The sequence below is a fragment of the Vigna umbellata genome, chromosome 4 (assembly GCF_029865625.1).
Source record: "Vigna umbellata cultivar VRB3 chromosome 4, Vumbellata_1.0, whole genome shotgun sequence".
NCBI classification, from domain to species: domain Eukaryota; kingdom Viridiplantae; phylum Streptophyta; class Magnoliopsida; order Fabales; family Fabaceae; genus Vigna; species Vigna umbellata.
In genome coordinates, this window is record NC_142168.1 from 43224701 (window position 1) to 43236678 (window position 11978).

An 11978-nucleotide genomic window follows, 5' to 3' on the forward strand; every position below is an offset into this window, starting at 1 on the left:
CCCAGTTGATTAATTGTTTTTGTTTGTTTCATTTTAGTTGCATAATAGGGTTTGCATAAGTATTCTGAACATTGAATTGCAGGGAACCAGTGAGGGGCATGTCTAGGAGGCATGTAGGTTAAGAAAAGAAGGAGAAGAGCACATCACGAAAGTGCCGCTGAGCGGCAACTTACCGCTGAGCGGTATTCTCGCAGAATGGGCTTTAGTTCCCCTTAGCGGGACCCGAGCCCATTAGGGTATTTTTATACCCTAAGCTGCGTTTTGGTTTCTCTTTTCAGACTCTTCTCTGCACACATACTCCTACATACCTTTTCAAAGGTTCTCTACAACTTTTCCCTCATCCCTCTTTAGAAAATCTCCCTTCCACTCACTCGCTCACTAGTTTTCCATCTAAGTTTGGGGTTGGGAGAGAGCATCATTGAAGGGGCTGATTTCTTCATTGTGGTTTACTAATGCTTAACAATGTATCTTTTGGTTTTGTGAATTATGTTTGATGTAGGGATGGCCTCCTCATTGGGCAAAAAGAATCAAGACTATAAGATCCAAGAAAAGAAAGATACAGAGGACAGCTCAGATTGATGAGGAGCTGAGATAACATTTACTGATGAATGCTATCATGAACTTATGCTTTTGTTGGTTTAAGTGTTCTGAACTTATTTACTTTTGTTTTAGATTAAGGTTGATGTACTCTATTGGAAACCTGGTTTGTTATGATGGTTTGCTATTGACTGTGATTGTGTGATAAGTAATGCTTGATGATGATTAGTGATTGATTGATGTTGAGATAGATGTGTACATAAAATGTTTATACAGGTGATTCACAAGCTTTGTGAACAAATGCAGGATATTATGATTGTGATTGTGAGATTAAGCAGGATGTGTATGTCAAATGTGAATGAGCTTATATGTGAGGTTTTAAGCTCCAGAGTTTTTATTGATTGAATGCTATTACTTTGGAAACATGAATGATTTTGCCCAGGTTTTCTATGATTGAATCAATTGTTTGTTTTGCATCATATGATCAAGGCCGTTTGTTGGAACCCTTTTTATTGGCCAAATTCATAAAGTTAGCCCATTAAAAGAGAACACTTTGTGTTCTATCCTTTGAACCCTTTGCCTTGAACATAAATTGAAAACCCTTGTTGAAAAACTTTACCTTGAGTTAATTAGAAAATCTTGTGTGATATTGTTAAATGTTCAAGTATGGGGTTGTTGAGAAAGCATTAAAAAGGAAAAGCATTGAGCTAAGAGCTAAGAATTAAGAATATGAAAAGAAAATAAACAGACAAGAAAAGAAAAGAAAAAGCAAAGCTCAATTCAAAAGAAAGTTGAGAAAAATAAGAATAATTGTGTTGTTATGATTCTCTTAACTCAAGGATTTTGTGATCCACAAAAACCAATTTTCTTGTTAGCCCAGCCACGTTATAAGCCATTGAAAAGTCCTTGTGATGATGCATGCTTGTTAATGTTTTTGATTGTGGTTAAATGAAAGGCAAAGTTGATTCAGGTGACATTGTGATAGTGGAGTGAATGAGTGATTACCTCTTATACACTTGAGTGTGAAACACTTTACCTGGTGAGGAAGTATTCCATGAGCACATGAACATCCATGCTTAATTGATTGATCATTCATAAAAAAATAACATTTGTTGGATATTAAATAACTTTGTGAACACTAAAGCATGTGCACATCTTGATTGAAATCTTGGTCATAAGTTTGATTGAAGTCTTTACTTATCTTGAAAAGAAGATTTTTGAATGAGTGAACCATCATATGAATTGGTAGAAGATTGAGTTACATCTTGTTTGCTTGAGGACAAGCAAAGTTCTAAGTTTGGGGTTGTGATAACAGTTGAAAAACTGTTATTTTTATGTTTGAAATTGATACTAAAAGCAACATTTAACCTTAGAAACTAGCTTGAAATCATGCTTTTATTCATATTTTCATAAATAAGAGAGCTGGACAGGTTTATGCTTGATTTCAGTGTTTTTGTGCAGGTTTTAAGGTGAATTTGGTGAAAGAAGTGAAGAAGGAGAGAGATGAAATCAGAAAAAACATCAAAAAGTGCAAAAGGAGAAGCCGCAACTGCCGCTCAGTGGCAGTTTACCGTTGAGCGGCACTCAGGAAGTCACGTTGGATCCGCTGAGGGGCAAAATGGCCGCTGAGGGGAGAAAATAACTCACGCACTCACCGCTGAGCGGTACTTTATCGCTGAGCGGCACACTTATGGGCTTGGGCCTAAATTTTCTATAATTTTAGAATAGTATATAAGCTTTAGGACGTCCTAGGGTTTGTATCTTTGGTTGGGACGAAGCAAACACCCTCTCTTCCACCCCTTTGAAGGAGGATCTTGGATGCTCAGGCTACCTCTTCACCTTTCTAGGGTTTTATCTTTCATTCTTTCATTATTATTCATCTAGTTTCACCATGAATATGGTGAACTAAACCTTGTATTGTTGTTGGGGAATCAATGTTGTCTTGTGAAACTCTCATATATGGAATTTGTGCTTATATCTTATATTTAAGACCTATGCTTTCTTTCATCATTAGTTAGGATTTTTCCTCTTTGCTCAATGCTTGCTTTGTTTAACTCATTCAATGCATGATTATTGGTTTTGTCGATACGGGAACGTACGGGGAAGTCTAGATCCGGGGAATTTCTCCCAATAGTATATTGGTTGTCGTTAAGCTCCTGTGCTAAAAGAACTAATTATTAGGAATGCTAGAAATTGTATGAACTCGTAATTAGGGATAGGCCTTCTTGACAAGGTAATTTAGAGAGTGACATTAACAATGATGAATTGAATGTTGAATTCCTAAAATATATGAGAGTGGATAAGATGAAATTGATAACCCCAACAACATATTCATCCATATATTCCATTGAAGTGTTTGTATTTTGTTTTAGCCATTGATCAAATTCATGCATACATGTTTATTTTCTGTTTTGCATATTAAACTCCACTTATTTCGTTCTTAAGTCTTAAATAATCAACGAATCACATAACTAAACTAGGCCGTGAGTCCTTTGGGAGAACGATACTTGGTCTTACCGAGTTTATTACTTGAAACGATTCGGTCACACTTGCCGATTGTTAAACAAGTTTGTGGCGCCGTATTTCGGTGTTCATAAATTTGTCATCAATATACATTTACATATATATAGGTATAGAATTTAGGTTTACTACTGAACACTCAGATGCAACTACGCTTGACCGATCATTCAAGCACAGTATTACAATAAGAAGGCGCTCGTCCTCAACTAGAATTCTTCTCAAATGAAAGAATCTCATTTCAACTATGTTCAACAGGAAAACCGAACGATCAATGACCATTCAGTAACGAACGTATTTTATCATAGCGAAGTTTCATATCCATAATCTATTTACACTCAAACTCATTTTCTTAACTTGTAACTTCTTAACTTCATAACTTTATAAAATTCATATCAATATCAATTCACATAATTCGCACATCTCATATCATACTAATAAATCATATTCCACATAGACAATCATATTAGCATTCATACTCGATACATACGTTCAACCATTCATCAACATGCATTCATTAACAACGAACGTACAACAACATACAATTAAATTAGATAAGCTTTCCTTACCTGGATACGTGATTGAACGGCCTAAAAGTAGGTTTTTGGTTCGTCCGACTACAGCTTTCTACCCTCAACGATCACTTAACTCTTCCAACTAAACCGAACCACATAAAAATCAAAAATAACTTAGACTTCACCCCTGCATGCAACCAGAACTTGGTTTCGCATGTAACAAAAGATTGAACGACTAAGGGGAGAAAACTTACCAGCTCAAACTTGAAACTTGTTCGATCAAGATGAAGCTTGAGTCGTCGGGAACACTTCTACGATTTCTAAATGATGATCGGAGAAGAGAAAATGTTAGTTTTCTTAGAGAGAAGATAGAGTTTCTAGTGAGAAGGAGGAGAAGATAGAGTTTCTAGTGAGAAGGAGGAGAAGATGGAAAGTTCAGAGTTCTGGGGAAGAAGGTGCATGCGGGGTGAGTGAAACGGGTTTTTCAGAAAAATCAGGTTTTGCTTCTCTCGTTAAAATGAACGTCTGCTCACTCGTTGACACCTGCCTTCCACTATCTGATTTTCGAATCTTCGCTACTTGACATCTGACGTCTGCGCAGAGGGTTTTGGATGCGTTTTAAATGACTGACAAGGGGTTTTGGTTTGCGTTTTCCGAGGTCTAACATTTAATAATTATATTCACTCAATTTTTGATTACATTGTGATAAATAAATTTAGTCTTAAACTTTATTTTAAAAATTAAGTATATGAAACCCAAAATAAAAGATCTATTGGAACATGAATACATTAAGTTCAGATAATGAAAAATTAAAAAACATCATACAGTTTTAAAAATAATTAAATTCAATTAAATGAACTCAAGAAGAAGAAAGCTTCAATTTTGAAACACATTGTTCAGCACCCAGAAAGATATGATTAATTCAGGCCAAAATGTTCATAAACACCAAGTTGCACCAAACAAGTCAAGGGAAATCAGTTTGTGAAACCTTCTTGGGCAATTCATCTAATCCATATATCAAAACTATATACTAGTGCAAATTAATATTAAGTAACATAGATAATGGCATGTTAGCAATAAATGCTTTTGGGCCATTGATTGAAGAGTCAACATTGTTAAGTTAAGTTTCTTAAGGTTAAGCTTAGGCTAAACTCACTTTCTAAGACACTACAACTGCGACTGTGAAGTCTTCAAAGGGTAATATGTATATAGTATTATCTCCATGATTGGAATAAAGGAAAAATATTATACTCTTAATTCAAATTGTATTTTCCAAATTTCATATAATAAAATAGGTTGTTACAGTTATGAACTAACAAATTTCCAACATAGAATAAATAACTATTTTTGCATGTTTATTGCATAAAGGAGTAGCAAAATTGTAATACCAGTTTGGGTAAAAATAGAAATGCAAAAGGCCAACCGAAAAGGTCACAAACATAAAACATAATAATAGATGGCCTTGGATCTTGGTAAAACCAGTTCAAGGGGGTCTCAACTTACTAACCAGACCAACAACACTTGCTTTTGCATGCTCAAAGTCCATGTGAAAGAAAGAGAGAGATAATTACAATTCTTTTTTTTATATTATTTTTATTCAAAAGGCCTAAGAAGACCATTAAAGAAGGAATAAGATGCAGAACAAAACCAAAACGTTTAAAAAATAAAAATGGATATAGAGCTAGAGATATCAACAAACCAATGGATTCAGAACAATCTTCATGATGGTTTGAATGTATTTCCACAAAACTCTTAGAATGCTAGACAAATTCTGACTAGTTGGCTTTAAAAGATCGAGACAAGCATCAATGTGAAACCTAGAATTTTCATTATGTAGAATGATAGCACTGCACAAATCAACAATATTAAACTATTAAAATTGTATAATTAAATGATATATATGTTTATTTCTCAACCTTGATATTACTCTTATCATCAAAGAAAGAGAAATACTATGTGTACAACATTAGTGACTACGGTACTCATTTAATCACTATACTACGGATACTTCATTGGAACTGAAATCTTATCAAACCTGCATGCTACCGGATCATAGGGGTGAAAATGTTGAATAACTAGCGACAAGTTGGCATCTCTTCTCTTATATTTTCCTGCTGCCAATATTCTTGTCATTTACCTTAAACAAACAAGAAAGAATACATAGCTATCAACCTAGATGCACATGATTAAAAACTGGATGTTATTATGACTGGCACTTGTAATCATAACTTTTTTTCCTGATAAAAGCACAAAAAGTGTTTTAACATTAATTTAATAAAGCCAAACAAAATTGAATGGAGATTGTTAATATAAAAGAACACACAGCGAAAGTTGATCAGTGTTAGAATACATGATAAAATTTCAATAGTATAGCAGCAACTGTATTTTACAATTAGTTTGAATATATCGTAGGTTACCTCTCAAGATTAGTCCCTATATTTCTTTACCCGAATGATTCATTAATCAGATAGAATTATGATCTAGCATTAGTATAAATAAAGGCCAATTTTATATGTTTTTGTATCACATTGGAAAACATCATAAGTTTATACAAGAAATAACTTAACCTAAAACTTCTATTTATTCTAATAATTACTAATTAGATCAGGTACTAGAACAGCTTCAAAAATCCCTAGTGCACTAACAGATTGAAACCCACTAAGATAAGGAAACAAAAAAAAACAGACTTAAATATGTTTCTTGTATCTGTAATATACTAATTTAATGGTTTTGATCTCCATCAAATTTTATTTTATGGTTTTGATCGCCAGTAACTAATAATTTTGAGGTGACAACCATCTACTACAGAACACACCTGATGTTTCTTAAATAGTAAGGACTAAAATGAATATCTTATAATATAAGAAATATAGATATCAATGGTTTATAGTTTCGTAAGAACTAAAAAAAGAATCAGGGCACCGAAACAATCAAAGGAATATTGCACAAATAAACTGATGGTAATAAATTAAATTACAAGGTTCACTAGTGACTACTGTAATCATGTAATCACTATGGATAGGACTGAAATCTTATCAAACCTGTATGCTACTGGATCATACTCTTCTCTTATATTGTCCTGCTCCCAATATTCTTGTTCTTTACCTGAAACAAACAAGAAAGAATACATAGCCATCAGCCTAAATGCATATGATTAAAAACTGGATGTTATTATGACTGGCAACTTGTTTTCCTTATGAAAGGACAAAAAGTGTTTTAACATTAATTTAATAAAGCCAAACAAAATTGAATGCAAATTGTTAGTACAAAAGAACACACAACGAAAGTTGATTAGTGTTAAAATATGACAAAATTTCAATAGTATACCTGTATTTTACAATTAATTTGAATATAGCTTAGGTTACCTCTCAAGATTAGTCCCTACATTTCTTTACCCCCAATGATTCATTAATAAGTTAGAATTATGATCTAACATAAGCATAAATAAAGGCCAATTTTATATGTTTTTGTATCACATTGGAAAACATCATACGTTATGAACCTCGCCAAGATATTCCAATATTAAAGGTCCATTATACAAGGAGGCAAATGAACCAACAAGATGTAATGGGCGACTGGTAACTGGAAAACCCAGATAGTAAAGGAGGTGGTAAGAGTAGTTAGAGAGGTCTATTTGAAAAATTTGAGAGTTGAGGAGAGGGACTTATAAATATAAGTTTCTATCAGATAGGAGATGGGGAAGTATTTTTTTAGATGTTAATAACCTGTTTTCACAGTTGTAGTAGAAGAAGGGTTTCCCTTGGCAAAGAGGAATAACAGGATCTCTCTGGTTATCTTCCCCTTCATATGTCTTTCATAATCTTCCTATCATATCAAAACAACATTAACATTTACTTTTAACTAAAAAGCTAAAACAAATTTCAAGCCGACATAATAGCTTTTTTCTGCAACAGCTTCTTAATTCTTTTATTAATTGTTTCATCCCCTAGTTGTCACGCAACACAGAAGAATCCTTATATTTATGTCATTGTCAAGCATCACTGACTCGATACACGGTAAGTCCCAACAAGTTTGGATAACTACTGAATTAGTAATTGACACTCACGGCCACCGTTTTTTCCTGTGTTAGCAAGACCAGAATCGCAAAAACAAACCTAATCGAGAAGGAAACCGGAAGTCGGAAACGAAGTCAACCAAGAACGGCAAAGAAAAGAGAAAAGATAAAAGATAAGAGAGAGGAAACCTGCAAGGCGTTGACGAAACTCTTGTTGCCGAGGCCTCGTCGTAGGTCATGGCAGAGTTGAGCGCCCCGCACCCAAACTCCATTGCTGCAACCGAGAGAAGAGACGCGACGAATGAAATTGCGAAAAAGAAAAAGAGAAACTAGGAATGCAACGCCATTGGTGAAGTCAACCAAACAAACACAAAAATTAAAACAAGAACTGCCAAGAAAAGAGAAAATAAGAGATAAGAGAGAGGAAACTTGCAAGGCGTCTTGCTGCGCTCCATGGAGTCCTCGTCGTAGGTCATGGCGGAGTTGAGCGGTGCAGCGGTTGAGCGCTCAAACGCCATTGCTGCAATAGAATCACACGCTTAGAAGAAACGCGAATGAAATTGCGAAAAAAAAAAAGACAAACTAGACTTGCAGCTGAAACGCCATTGGTGAACGGTGCTCTCATTAGTGCATTACGAATTGGGAACTGAAGAGAGAGAAAGGAAGGAAAGAAAGAGGAAAAAGGGTTGTTGTGAGGTGGTGTGTGGGAGCTTTTTGGAGCGAAAGGGGTATTTAATGAAGTGTCCGGTGACAGAGTTGTTAGTTGGCGCCAACTTTACGTTTACTCCGTTAATCTTTCAACGTTAGAAGAGACAATTATCCTCTCGGTTGTCCTTTTCAATGTTAAATATTTTAAAAACTAAAATAGATTTTATATTTAATCATTTTCTGCTTTCGAATTTTGTTAGATAGGTTCTTTATTTATTTTTTAAAAATAAATGAAAATACATATTAATAAAAATGACTATATGTAACATCCCAAAATACAGTAATTACCATAATTCAGAATTAATTACAATTAACAGTAACATAAACAGTCTTTGCATTGAAACTGGATTTAAAATCGAACGGCATCAGTACAAAAGAACGCGCATAAGCGCATACAAGGGAAAATCCAAGAGTGAACGTTCTTAGATAAATACTAACGTACGTCATTATAGAGGAATAGATAATTAAGACGAACGGCCTTACAAAACATCTAGCCGAACGTTCAAACTATACTAACATTTACAGTACTAAACTAACAACCACTCTAAGGCTCGGCCTTCACTTCAACGTCCACCAGATGAGCTTCATCCAAATTTTCTTCTTCCAGCATTTGCTCAAGGGACGCCCCTCCATCTGCTCACATCCACAACGGATGATCATTGCATTTTGACAAGACGGAGATACATGGACAGTAAACAACACAATGGAAATGCAAGGGTAAGCTTATATTGTTTAATTAATACAACACACATACAGTTCATAATTCAATTCACACATACCTCAAGTAACTTAATCATATAATTTAACATAGAAATATATATAAGACAGACCGTCCGGACTGTATGAACCATGTAGTTACAGGCGTCCTTGCACCCAAGTGGTGTAATAGCCGGGATATACCTAATCAGCTTCCACTTGAGGTTAATCATTCGCCCCTGCTAAGTGAGGGATACGAAGACCTCCTGCCATTCCCACACATGACTACTCCCTTCTACGTGAAGATGAGCATCACGGAATATCAGAATGGACCAAGCCAGCATTAACTAACCACGGTCATACTTTACCAATTCCATGTTCAATCATATATGAGACGTTCCTCCTTGGAACGCTCGTTCAATTCCATAATCGTATAATCATATCACATAGTGTTCAACCATCAAATCCTTTCATAGTTATAATCTTTCCATTCTGTGTTCCACTCTCCTAACATTAACGTCATGCATTCTTTAATCAAATAAAACGAACTTATTACAGAACCTTTGATTTCACGTTTCTGAACAAAAGAAACGAACTCTTATTCATTGATGGACGTTAAGAATTCTTAAAGAATTTAAATGAGATTGAATTTAGAAGTTCAGAATAATACTTAGAAGATGTTGAGTACAAGAACTTTAGGTTGAATCAAGAGAATAAATATCTTACAGAATAACTTAGATAAATAACCAGAATATTTAAAGTACAGAAAACAACTCTTACTGTCAATGAACGAACGTTCAGAAATTTACTTTGGACGAACGTCAATTACGTTCGCTCAGAATTCAATAATAAGGACGAGCGTTCAGTTAGAAACCGAACCCTGCTTTGGACGAACGCTAGGTCAATGACCGAGCACGAATTAAAACGAACGCTGGATATACACCGAGCGCTATTTAAGACGAACGCTTCGGTATAGGACCGAGCACCAATTCAGACGGACGTTCAGTATAAGGGCGAACGCTCTATAGAACGATCGTTCGACATAAGGCCGAACGACATTAAGGACGAACGCTCGACATGAGGCCGAACGTCACGTATTTATAAAGTTTCAAATATTTATCTAAACTGAGCTGAAACGAACGCTCATTCACTAAATTGGGGACGCTCGTTCTCGAGCAGAATTCATTCCAAATGAACGAATTCCCACTAAGTTATTTTAATGAAAAACCGAACGGTCTATGACCGTACAGTGACGAGCGTCATTCATAAAAGGGCAGATTAAAATTCCAGATTTCTCAAACTTAACAGAATTTTCCAGATTTCATTTTTTTTTCAACTTTATAACATTCATTCCAGATTTAATTCACCTTCAACATCATTATCATACAGTTTCAATATCCAAATCCTTCCAAATATCATAAACATACTCCATTCATACATAATCAATTCAACATGCTTTTTAATCAAGATCAACAACATATATCATACATAAAAGTCAGTGTTCATCCATAACAGATCAATCAAAACCAGAATTCATATCAGATCTCAGTAACCATTCATAACAGCTCAACTTCATGAAATTCATACATGCACAATAACAGTGATCATCCATACAACTCAAATCTTATATTCTTCATTCATGCAACTCAGATCATTCAACATACAGTATAAATTAAACATATAAGCTTCCCTTACCTGGATAGCAGTGTACGCCCTAATGCAAAAGTTGGGTTCGTCTTTTACAGCTTTCTACCCTCAGTTTCACTAACCACTCCCACTTGATCTAAACATCAAAACCAGAAAATCCTCAGGTACAGTCCATGCATGAACCGAGAGTATGGTCTCGCATGAAACCCAAATGGTCAGCTACTAAAGAAGGGAACTTACCAGCTTGGATTCCAGTTCTGTTCGGTCCAAAAGGAAGTCCACAGCTGAACGAACGTTCCTACGGTTCTGAATGTTAAACGGAGAGGAGATGGATGAGTAACAGTAGAAAGAAGTTTAGGGTTTCTAGAGAGAAGTTGGAGAAGATGAAAGGGTAATTTCTGAGGAAGAAGATGAGTGGTGCAGGTGAGGGAATGAGTTTTCGAAATCTGATTTTGTTTAACTCACGTTCGTTTGGACGAACTTCTCCCACGCTGACACCTGCATACCAACTCTGAACTGGAAGCTTCCAACGTGACAAGTGGCGTGTGTGCATGCAGAGTTTAGTGCGTTTTTAATGCACTGAGGGTGTGACGTGGTGCGTTTTCCAGTGCACAGCAGAGATGAAATCAGAGTAGTGGTTGGGTTTAAATGGGATTAACATTGATTGTGGTGCGTGTTAAGTGGTGAGGTGTCAGAGTTAATTTATGCTAATTATTAAGGGTTTCACATTCTCCCTAACTACAAAAATTTTCGTCCTCGAAAATTTAGAACTTACCCATAAATAAGTGGGAATACAAATCTTTCATAGCATCCTCCACTTCCCAAGTTAAATCACCAGTCTTCGCATTCTTCCACGCGAACAGGTTGCAAATTCTAGCGTTCTGTCGTGACGAAGTGGAACATTTTCCAGTTCTAAAACATGGAAAGGATTGGCTATGTACTTCCGGAGTTGGGAAACGTGGAAGACTGGATAAAGATTTGATAGTTGAGGAGGCAAAGCTAGTTCATACACCACTGGTCCGATCTTCCTCAAAATTTGGTACGGTCCTATAAACTTGGGAGATAGCTTCTTTGGACGAACGGTTTGGTCTACTCCAGTGATCAGGTTGAGTCTAAGAAATACATGGTCTCCTGCAGTGAACTCCAAAGGTCTTCTTCTTCTATCCGCGACTTCTGCCTGTTAAGTGACGTCTTCAGCCTTTCTTGAATCAACTTCACTTTCTCGGTAGTTTGCTGGATGAGTTCAGATCCATTTAGCATATTCTCTCCTTCATGGAACCAACAAAGTGGTGTGCGGCACTTACGTCCTCGAAAATTTAAGGGATACTAAAGGGTATACGGAG

The 11978-nt window shown here is 35.7% G+C and overlaps 2 long non-coding RNA genes across 5 annotated transcripts; both read right to left on the reverse strand.

The window, feature by feature from the left end:
• Positions 1-6499: 6499 nt before the first annotated feature.
• Positions 6500-8348, reverse strand: LOC148200282 (uncharacterized). 4 transcript variants are annotated; one of them, XR_015785463.1, is made up of 4 exons: positions 8177-8348; positions 8014-8104; positions 7774-7913; positions 6500-6674 (listed from the first exon to the last, which is right to left on the reverse strand). It is a non-coding gene; the product is annotated as an uncharacterized LOC148200282 (long non-coding RNA). The 4 variants fall into 4 exon arrangements; XR_015785462.1 differs by having other exon boundaries at positions 7774-7858; positions 8018-8104; positions 8177-8340; XR_015785461.1 differs by having other exon boundaries at positions 8014-8342.
• A 261-nt stretch (positions 8349-8609) lies between these two features.
• LOC148200283 (uncharacterized) lies at positions 8610-10982 on the reverse strand. Its single transcript, XR_015785693.1, has 3 exons — positions 10876-10982; positions 10684-10771; positions 8610-8925 (listed from the first exon to the last, which is right to left on the reverse strand). It is a non-coding gene; the product is annotated as an uncharacterized LOC148200283 (long non-coding RNA).
• Positions 10983-11978: the final 996 nt, after the last annotated feature.